At 38.0% G+C, this 10,000-nt stretch overlaps 1 protein-coding gene across 1 annotated transcript in view; it reads left to right on the top strand.

Moving 5' to 3' along the window:
• The window catches only part of LOC115225338 (phosphatidylserine synthase 2), a 70,918-nt gene extending 63,536 nt beyond the window's left edge, over positions 1–7,382 (top strand). The window contains exon 13 of the transcript XR_005004037.1: positions 7,201–7,382. The gene's annotated coding sequence lies outside the window, so the exon portion shown is untranslated. The remainder of the gene's footprint in view (positions 1–7,200) is intronic.
• The last annotated feature ends 2,618 nt before the right edge of the window (positions 7,383–10,000 follow it).

The following is a 10,000-nucleotide window of genomic DNA, read 5'->3' as shown; positions in this document are numbered from 1 at the left end:
TCCTTAGCAACTTTGAGCCTTGTTCCTAATAGCCTTGAACACTGTCTCTTTAGCAACTTTGAGCCTTGTTTCCTATAGCCTTGAACACTGTCTCTTTAGCAACCTTGTCCTTGTTCCTTAATAGCCTTGAACACTGTCTCTTTAGCAACCTTGAGCCTTGTTTCCTATAGCTTGCCTTGAACACTGTCTCTTTAGCAACCTTGAGCCTGTTTCCTTAGCAACCTTGAACACTGTCTCCTTAGCAACTTTGAGCCTTGTTTCCTTAATAGCCTTGAACACTGTCTCTTTAGCAACTTTGAGCCTTGTTTCCTTAATAGCCTTGAACACTGTCTCTTTAGCAACCTTGAGCCTTGTTTCCTTAATAGCCTTGAACACTGTCTCTTTAGCAACCTTGAGCCTTGTTTCCTTAGCAACCTTGAACACTGTCTCCTTAGCAACCTTGAGCCTTGTTTCCTTAATAGCCTTGAACACTGTCTCCTTAGCAACCTTGAGCCTTGTTTCCTTAATAGCCTTGAACACTGTCTCTTTAGCAACATTGAGCCTTGTTTCCTTAATAGCCTTGAACACTGTCTCCTTAGCAACTTTGAGCCTTGTTTCCTTAATAGCCTTGAACACTGTCTCTTTAGCAACTTTGAGCCTTGTTTCCTTAATAGCCTTGAACACTGTCTCTTTAGCAACTTTGAGCCTTGTTTCCTTAATAGCCTTGAACACTGTCTCTTTAGCAACCTTGAGCCTTGTTTCCTTAATAGCCTTGAACACTGTCTCTTTAGCACTTTGAGCCTTGTGTTCCTTAATAGCCTTGAACACTGTCTCTTTAGCAACTTTGAGCCTTGTTCTTAATAGCCTTGAACACTGTCTTTAGCAACTTTGAGCCTTGTTTCCTTAATAGCCTGAACACTGTCTCTTTAGCAACTTGAGCCTTGTTTCCTTAATAGCCTTGAACACTGTCTCTTTAGCAACCTTGAGCCTTGTTTCCTTAATAGCCTTGAACACTGTCTCTTTAGCAACTTTGAGCCTTGTTTCCTTAATAGCCTTGAACACTGTCTCTTTAGCAACTTTGAGCCATATCTGCTTAGCAAACTTAAACCATGTCTGTTTAGCAACCTTGAGTTCTATCTTCTCAGCAGCAATGAACGAATGCTCTCTGTTCAGAAGCTTTGAGCTGTGTCTGAAGTATTGTTCATGTTGAACAGTGCTCACTCAACAGCTTTGAACCAATTTTACTCAGCATCCTTGAGCAGTAATGTCTGCTCAGTACACTGAAGCTTTGTCAGCTCAGCATTCTTGCAATCTGTTCACTCAACAACCATGCATGAGTGAGCTATCTCTCTCTCTCTGCTCAGCAGTTTTGAGCCCCGACTTCTCAGCAATATTGAGCTCTGTTTATTTGATCAGCTCTAGCTTGTGAATCTGGTCTGCTAAACACTCATGTACCTGTGACCCATGTCTACTGAGCAGCCTTCGGTTCAGCCCCCAGGCTGCTCAGCAGCCATGAATCCACACAACCCTGGTCTCCTCAGCAATCTTTGAGCCATAGATCCTCTCTGCTCAGCAGCCATGATCTATGGCTCTCTGCTTGCTCAGCAACCTCAATCTCTGATGCTTGTTTGCTCAATAGCTTTGATATTTGATCTCTGTCTGCTCAAGTTTGACCCTTAGTCCCTTCCTCAGTAGTCCTAGTATACCACCCCTATATACTCAACACCCAGTCTACCTGATGTTTAATCCAATTCTGCTCTGAAGCAAGAATTTGTGTGACGTTATGCTTGGAAAAAGATGAGATTTGGTAACAGGGTGTCCAGCTGTAGAAAATCTGCCCCAATAAGAGCCATCGGACCAGTGCAAGAATAGCAGAAATTAAAATGTTATCTATCTATATATCTACATCATCTGTCTGTCTGTCTCTCTCTCTCTCTCTCTCTTATATATATATATATATAGAGAGAGAGAGAGAAATTGGAAAAAAAACCCACTTTTTATCAATTCAATAATGAAAAATTAAATTATACCATTTAGAAAAATTACATATAGAAAGATTAAATAAATGGTATAATTTAATTTTTCATTATTGAATTGATAAAAGGTAGTTTTTTTTTTCTAATTTATATATATATATATATATTATATTTTGTGAAATTTGATTTAGTATTTCTAAATTGAATTTTTCCCTGTAAGTTTGGAATAATATTCCCTCATATTATTATTATATATATTTATATATATATATATACATATATCTTAAATTCAACTTAGGTTGAAAGTCAACAAATAAAATTTGCTTTAGAAGCATTGAGATGTATTGAAAGATACGGATAAGGAAATAATTTTATTCTCAGATGCAGGATAATGTTAATAGTATGGCATGAACAGGATAAACTATTCATAATTTGCAGAAAAATATGGATAGTTTATCCTGTTCATGCATTATCCTGCATTTGAGAACAAAATTATTTCCTTATATATATACACTTTAGTTGTGGGTGTTAACCAGGATGAATCCAAGATGGAGATAAATACTAACTTTCCATGTAATCGATAATTGAGAAGATTTCTCTCGACATGAAACCTATGGTCGCCTTGTTAACCTACAAATAAAAAATCAATCAATCAACCAATGGAGTGTTGAGAACTCATTCTCACTGCTTAATATTAACCTGTGTATGTGTGTATGTATGTATGTATATGTGTGTCTATATATATATATATATGAAACTGCATTGAATATTACCAGGAAAATGTTGGCAGTGAATTTTGAAGTGTCAGTGTGCTTGCCGTCATCAAACTGAGAACAAGTGAAAAAACTTTGAAGTTACTATCAACCTTTAACTTGCAAAAGTTTAATAAACACATACTCCTCTAAAATGTATTGGGTAGTCTTTCAGTTTAATATTAAATTGCTTTTTCTACACCCCCCCCCACATATATATATATAACTTGATGTAAAAAAAACAAAAAAAACTATATCATCATCATCATCATCATTATCATCACCATTTAACATCAGTTTTCCATGCTGTCATGGGTTGGACGATTGGCCAGAGCTGGCCAGGTGAAGAGCAATCCAGACCCCATGCCTGTTTTGACATGGTTTCTATGGCTGGATGCCTTTCCTAACACCTACCACTTTACAGTGTATGCTGCATGCATTTACGCACGGCACTTCCATGGGTGCATTTACATGGCACAAGCACCCATGAACCTGCAAGATTGGGAATGCCCAACTGGAAGGGGATGCAGAGGTCATACCAACATCGGTTGACACAGACATATCGGTAGCCACTACACACATTTTTTTTCTCTCCTTGTTTTTTTCTGTTTCCCTTTCTGTAGAAGAGCGTAGGCTCGAAACATAAAAGACTTTTTCTATTCCTGAGCATTATACTAATACATCTGTTTGTTATCTACACCACCTGTCTTCATCTTTTGTTTTTTTCGTAAACTCTCCCTATATATATATATATATATATATATATCTGAGACCCCCTTCGGTCATGACACAGACCATGGGATTGCTCCTAGACACAAGTCCGGGCAAGGTTGTTTTATGGAAGACCAGCAGTCGCCCATGCATACCAGCCTCCCCTCTCCACGCCACCAGTGTTATCCAAGGGAAAGACAAAGGTCGATACAGTTTGGCACCAGTGATGTCGCAACTCATTTCTACAGCTGAGTGAACTGGAGCAACGTGAAATAAACTGTCTTGCTCAAGAACACAACATGCAGCCCGGTCCAGGATTCGAGCTCACAACCTCACGATCGTAAGGTCGACGCTCTAACCACTGAGCCATGCGCCTTCACATATATATATATTGATAAAAATGGTAAGACAACAGAAGAAAGAAAGAGACCTATATATTATGTAAATAGAGGAATTTATCTGTAAATGTAATATGTGACAAATATTCGGTAGCCATGATAAAACTCTGAGTTTCGGATGCCAAGGTGGAAATGGCAGCATGGAATTCCACCTCAGCCTCCGAAACTCAGAGTTTTATCATGGCTACCAAATAATTGTCACATATTACATTTACAGATATATATATATATGTATGTATACGACGGGTTTCTTTCACTTTCCGTCTACCAAATCCATTCACATGGCTTTAGTTGGCCCAAGGCTATAGTAGAAGACACTTGCCCATGGTGCCACGCAATGAAACTGAACCTAGAACCATCTGGTTGGGATGCAAGCTTCTTACCCCACAGCCACTCCTATATATATATATATATATATATATATATACATACACACACACACACACATATTGTTTTTAGAAAAACATAAAGTGACCGATAGTATAACTGCCAGACTTTAAAAGAAAGCTAAGTGCCACGTTTGATTTTCTTTTACTAAATTCTTCAAAGCGGTGCTCCAGCATGGCCAGAGCTCAATGACCAAAACCAGCGGAAGACGAAAGATCATCAGGTCTACTTGCTACATGAAACCCAGTCACCCTGATATGGGGGTACCCTTGATACACAGTCACCTGGTGTCGTTATTCCTTCACACTGTGATTGGGTACATTTTATACCCATCTACCATGTTATCTGGTACCCTTTGATATGCAGCCCCGAAATCATTTGGTGCCTTTAATACTCAGCCAACCTGTGTGTTGGTACCCTTAATACTGGCCACCCAGTCACCTTGTGCCTTTACTACCTTTTGAGTACCCTGCTTGTACATCTGTCTTTCACGTTGGATAGCATTAAATGTAGATAATTTCCTATCCAGAGTCTTCAAATCTTGCATTTTTTCATGTTTCTACCATGCTATGCTACAAAAACACACACACACACACACACATATACATGTGTATGTGTGTATATGCATATGTGTGTGTGTATATATATATATATATATATACACAGGTGTGTATTGTGTATAGAAGAATATATTAGTCAAAGAAATATATATATGTCTATATACATATGTGTGTGTTGTGTATATATATATATATATATATATATATTATATATATATATATATATGTATACATACATACAACACACATATATTATATTATATATGCTTGTGCCTGTACATATATGTTGTATCACATCATCATCGTTTAACGTCCGTTTTCCGCGCTAGCACGGGTTGGACGTATGTATGTGAATATATATACTAGTAGTATAGCCTGGTGTTACTCGGGTTTGTTTCGACCCTTTAGAATTGGAATTTTTGAAAAGTAAAAATTTTGCATTATGTAGCTTGTTATTCTCTTTAAGTGAACATTTTTCTGGTTGAAATTCACCGAAAAATGGAGACACAGCAGTCAAAAAATCGTAAAAAATAGGGATTTTCATAGAAAAAAGCACCTTTTTGATGTAAATAATTTTTGGTGTTAACATGGTCTGATTTGAATTTTTTCTTCTATGGAATGAAGAGCAAGCCTTCTTCTATCATACTCTCAATTTTGGTCAACTTGCACCGCAGGGTCTCGGAGGAGATAGCGTTAGTTGAAGGCTACCAAACCTGCCATACACAGACAACTTCAGCTTATTATATAAAGATATAGGTGTGTGTTTGTGTTTTTGTATGTATATGTATGTGTTAAGGTGTGTGTGTATAATCAGAGTTAGGTAAGGTTGATTAAACCCACACAATAACAATCCCTGTTATTCATTCATGAAAATAGCCACCAAATCTCCCTCTTTTCACAGTCTGCCCCTAAACATTCCCCATATTATTGAGCACTAATTGTCATCATCATCATCATCATAATATTAGGTTCACTTTGCCGTTCTTGGATGGGTTGGATGGGTCTGTTCCAATATAGTCTCCACCCCATTTGTTACATTCCTATGTGAGGGCCACCACTTCTACCTATGTCTTCCTCGGCCCTTTTTTCTTAGTTTCTCTTTCATTTGGATCTTATAACACTTTTTTATCCATCTCTGGAGCACCACCTTTAGTCGAGCAAATCGACCCCAGGACTTATTCTTTGGGAGCCTAGTACTTATTCTATCGGTCTCTTTTGCCGAACCGCTAAGTTACGGGGACATAAACACACCAGCATTGGTTGTCTTCCAAACACCAACTTAATAATGACAGTTATTTTACTGAATTCTTCATTATTCTAAAAATTAATTGAATCAAAATCAGTGTATTTCAACAGAAATATGGTAACAAAAGGGTTAACTTTTAGCATTTAAACTAACCATATTCAGCCAACATATTCTACCTGTTTTATGTTCAAACCTGCCTGATTCAGCCTCTCACACTTGCCCTACAATGTCATTCTAAATATAAACTATCACATAATCAAAATCCCAAAGCTATGAGATAATCCATGATTAAATCAAAACAATGTGACTAAATAAGGATTATATTTGACAGAATAATCTGGACACTAAAGGGTTTTAAACTGGCCACATCCAGCCCAAATATTCTTCATGTCTTGGGTTCAGACTAACCAGATTTGGCCCCTCACACCTAGCCTGCAATGTCATTCTAGAATAAGCAATCGCATCATTGGCATTTCAAAGTTATGAGATGATGCATGATTAAATCAAAACAATGAATAAATAAGGATTACATTACAATTAAAATGTTAACGAGTTAAAGTTTTATGGGGGCATAAGCAAACCTGTTTCTTCAGATATCTGGAGAAGTGTAATGGGATTTGAGATAAATTGTATGAATATTTTCATCCATGATGGAGATGAGTGCCAATGTCTCAATGTGGCTGGCTTGATAATTGCTAAGAATTCTTGGCATGAAACCATTGGTAACCTTGTTAACCCACAAATAAAGAATATTTATTCACCAATATTTGTGTGTGTGTGTGTATATATACATACATACATATATATATATATATATATATGTATGTATGTATATTTTAAAGACTTCGCCGGTTACGACGACGAGGGTCCCAGCTGATACGATCAACGGAACAGCTTGCTCGTGAAATTAACGTGCAAATGGCTGAGCATTCCACAGACACGTGTACCCTTAACGTAGTTCTCGGGGATAATCAGCGTGACACAGAGAGTGACAAGGCTGACCCTTTGAAATACAGGTACAACTCATTTTTGCCAGGTGAGTGGACTGGGGCAATGTGAAATAAAGTGTCTTGCTCAAGGACACAACGCGTCGCCGGAAATCGAACTCACAACCTTACGATCATGAGCCGAATGCCCTAACCACTAAGCCACGCGCCCTCACTGTATGTATATATATATGTTCAGTTATAGTAAAAATGATTTTACATTAATTTGACAGTTTACTCAATACTTTTGTTAGGCAATCCAGTGATAGCTTAACTGACCAAACTTCAAAGTTACTATCGATAATATTCTTGCTTAAGAAGAAATACATGTGTGTGTGTGTATATATATATATATATTTATATATGTATGTATGTATATATATATGTGTGTGTGTTGTATATATATATATTTATATATATATGTATGTATATATATATGTGTATGTGTGTGTATATATATATATTTATATATGTATGTATATATATGTGTATGTGTGTGTATATATATATATTTATATATGTATGTATATATATATATGTGTGTGTATGTATATATGTGTGTGTGTATATATATATATTTTATATGTATGTATATATATGTGTGTGTGCATATATATATATTTATATATGTATATATGTGTGTGTGTGTGTGTATATATATTTATATATGTGTATATATATTTATATATGTATATATATGTGTGTGTGTGTGTGTATATATATATTTATATATGTATATATATATGTGTGTGTGTATATATGTATGTATATATGTACATATAGGGCGTTAAGTTTATATACACCTATCTTTATACGTACTTCTTGTATAACCAAGTGTAAGCCAAACCTCACCCTCACTGTTCCCAACCCCACCCTTCCATGACCTTCCTGTGGAAAAAATGAAACAAGCATTTCAATAAATGGACTGCCCCTCCCCCTCTTCACACATACACCTATAATCACCCCCACCCCCCACCCCGTCCAGTTTCTTATTTATAGTTGTGACTGACCCACTGGACATTAAATGTATTCACCTCTGAATTGAACTACCGATCCATCACACTGCATCTCAACGAGTTTACCAACTTTTTAATTATGTTTTTTGTTAATTAAAAATAAATATATAAAATAAAATTTAAAAATATATATATAGAAAATTAAAAAAATTAAAATAAAGCAAGATGTGTTACTTCCAAAGTGGTTAATTGTCTTCTTTCTTAGGCTGTGTATTCCTTTATCTTTTACTTGTTTCAGCCGTTAGACAGTGGCCATGCTGGGGCACTGCCTTGAAGAATTTTTTTTCCGCCCTTTTCAAGCCTAGCCAGGCTCATAGACCCGGTTCCCTGGTTTCTGCGGCGTATGTGTTCCCCCCAGCTGGACAGGACGCCAGTCCATCGCAGATATATATATATATAGGCGCAGGAGTGGCTGTGTGGTAAGTAGCTTGCTAACCAACCACATGGTTCAGGGTTCAGTCCCACTGCGTGGCACCTTGGGCAAGTGTCTTCTGCTATAGCCCGGGCCGACCAAAGCCTTGTAAGTGGATTTGGTAGACGGAAACTGAAAAGAAGCCCGTCGTATATATGTATATATATATTTATGCGTGTATGTTGTGGCGTCTGTGTTTGTCCCCTAGCCATTGCTTGACAACCGATGCTGGTGGTGTTTATGTCCCCATTACTTAGCGGTTCGGCAAAGAGACCGATAGAATAAATACTAGGCTTACAAAAAATAAGTCCTGGGGTCGATTTGCTCAATTAAAGGCGGTGCTCCAGCATGGCCACAGTCAAATGACTGAAACAAGTAAAAGAGTAAAGAGTATATATAAAAAACGATAAATGTCGCCCTTTTCAAGCCTAGCCAGGCTCATGGACCCAGTTCCCTGGTTTCTGTGGTGTATGTGTTCCCCCCAGCTGGAAGGGGATGCCAGTCCATTGCAGCGTTACCCAAGAAACAGGAAGAGAGAGTGAGAGAAAGTTGGGGTGAAAGAATACAAAAGGGGTTGCCACCACCCCCTGCCAGAGCCTCGTGGAGCTTTTAGATGTTTTCGCTCAACAAACACACACAACGCCCGGTCTGAGAATCGAAACTGCGATCCTCCGACTGCGGGTTCGTTGCCCTAACCACTGGGCCATTGCGCCTCCACTGAAGAATTTTTAGTTGAATGAATTGATTCCAGTACTTATTCTATCAGTTTCCTTTGCCGAACTGCTAAGTTATGAGGATGTAAACACCCCAACATCAGTTATCAAGCAGTGGTGGGAACAAACAGACCCAAAGACACACACATATAACAGGCTTCTTTCAGTTTCCGTCTACCAAACTCCCAAGGCGACATAGTAGAAGACTATAGCCCAAGGTGCCATGCAGTGGTATTGAACCCAGAACCAAGTGATTGCAAAGCAAACTTCTTACTACTCAGCCATATCTGAGTACACACACATTTTTTTTTCTTGTTTCAGTCATTTGACTGTGGCCATGCTGGAGCACCGCCTTTAGTTGAGCAAATCGACCCCAGGACTTATTCTTTGTAAGCCTAGTACTTATTCTATTGGACTCTTTTGCCGAACCGCTAAGTTATGGGGACGTAAACACCCCAGCATCGGTTGTCAAGCAATGTTGGGGGGGACAAACACACACACACACACACAGACATACATACATACATGCATACATACACATATATATGACGGGCTTCTTTCAGTTTCCGTCTACTAAATCCATTCACAAGGCTTTGGTCGGCCCAAGGCTATAGTAGAAGACACTACTTTCCCAAAGTACCATGCAGTGGGATTGAACCCGGAACCATAGTCCGTTCAAATAAACAAACAATAAAATTAACAATAAGAAGAACAAGTGGACATACAAGATGTATTTGTTTTGATGCTCAGTAAAAGAGAGAGTTTTTGATGTTTCGCGCATAGCTCTTTGAAAGGGAAGGAAAAAGAAAATCCCAACTGCATGTGTGTAGTACATTGCTGAAGTGACCGGAAGTGGTTGTTTTG

This window comes from Octopus sinensis, linkage group LG27 (assembly GCF_006345805.1).
Source record: "Octopus sinensis linkage group LG27, ASM634580v1, whole genome shotgun sequence".
In the NCBI taxonomy this organism is placed as follows: domain Eukaryota; kingdom Metazoa; phylum Mollusca; class Cephalopoda; order Octopoda; family Octopodidae; genus Octopus; species Octopus sinensis.
This window is presented reverse-complemented; position numbering and strand designations above follow the sequence as displayed.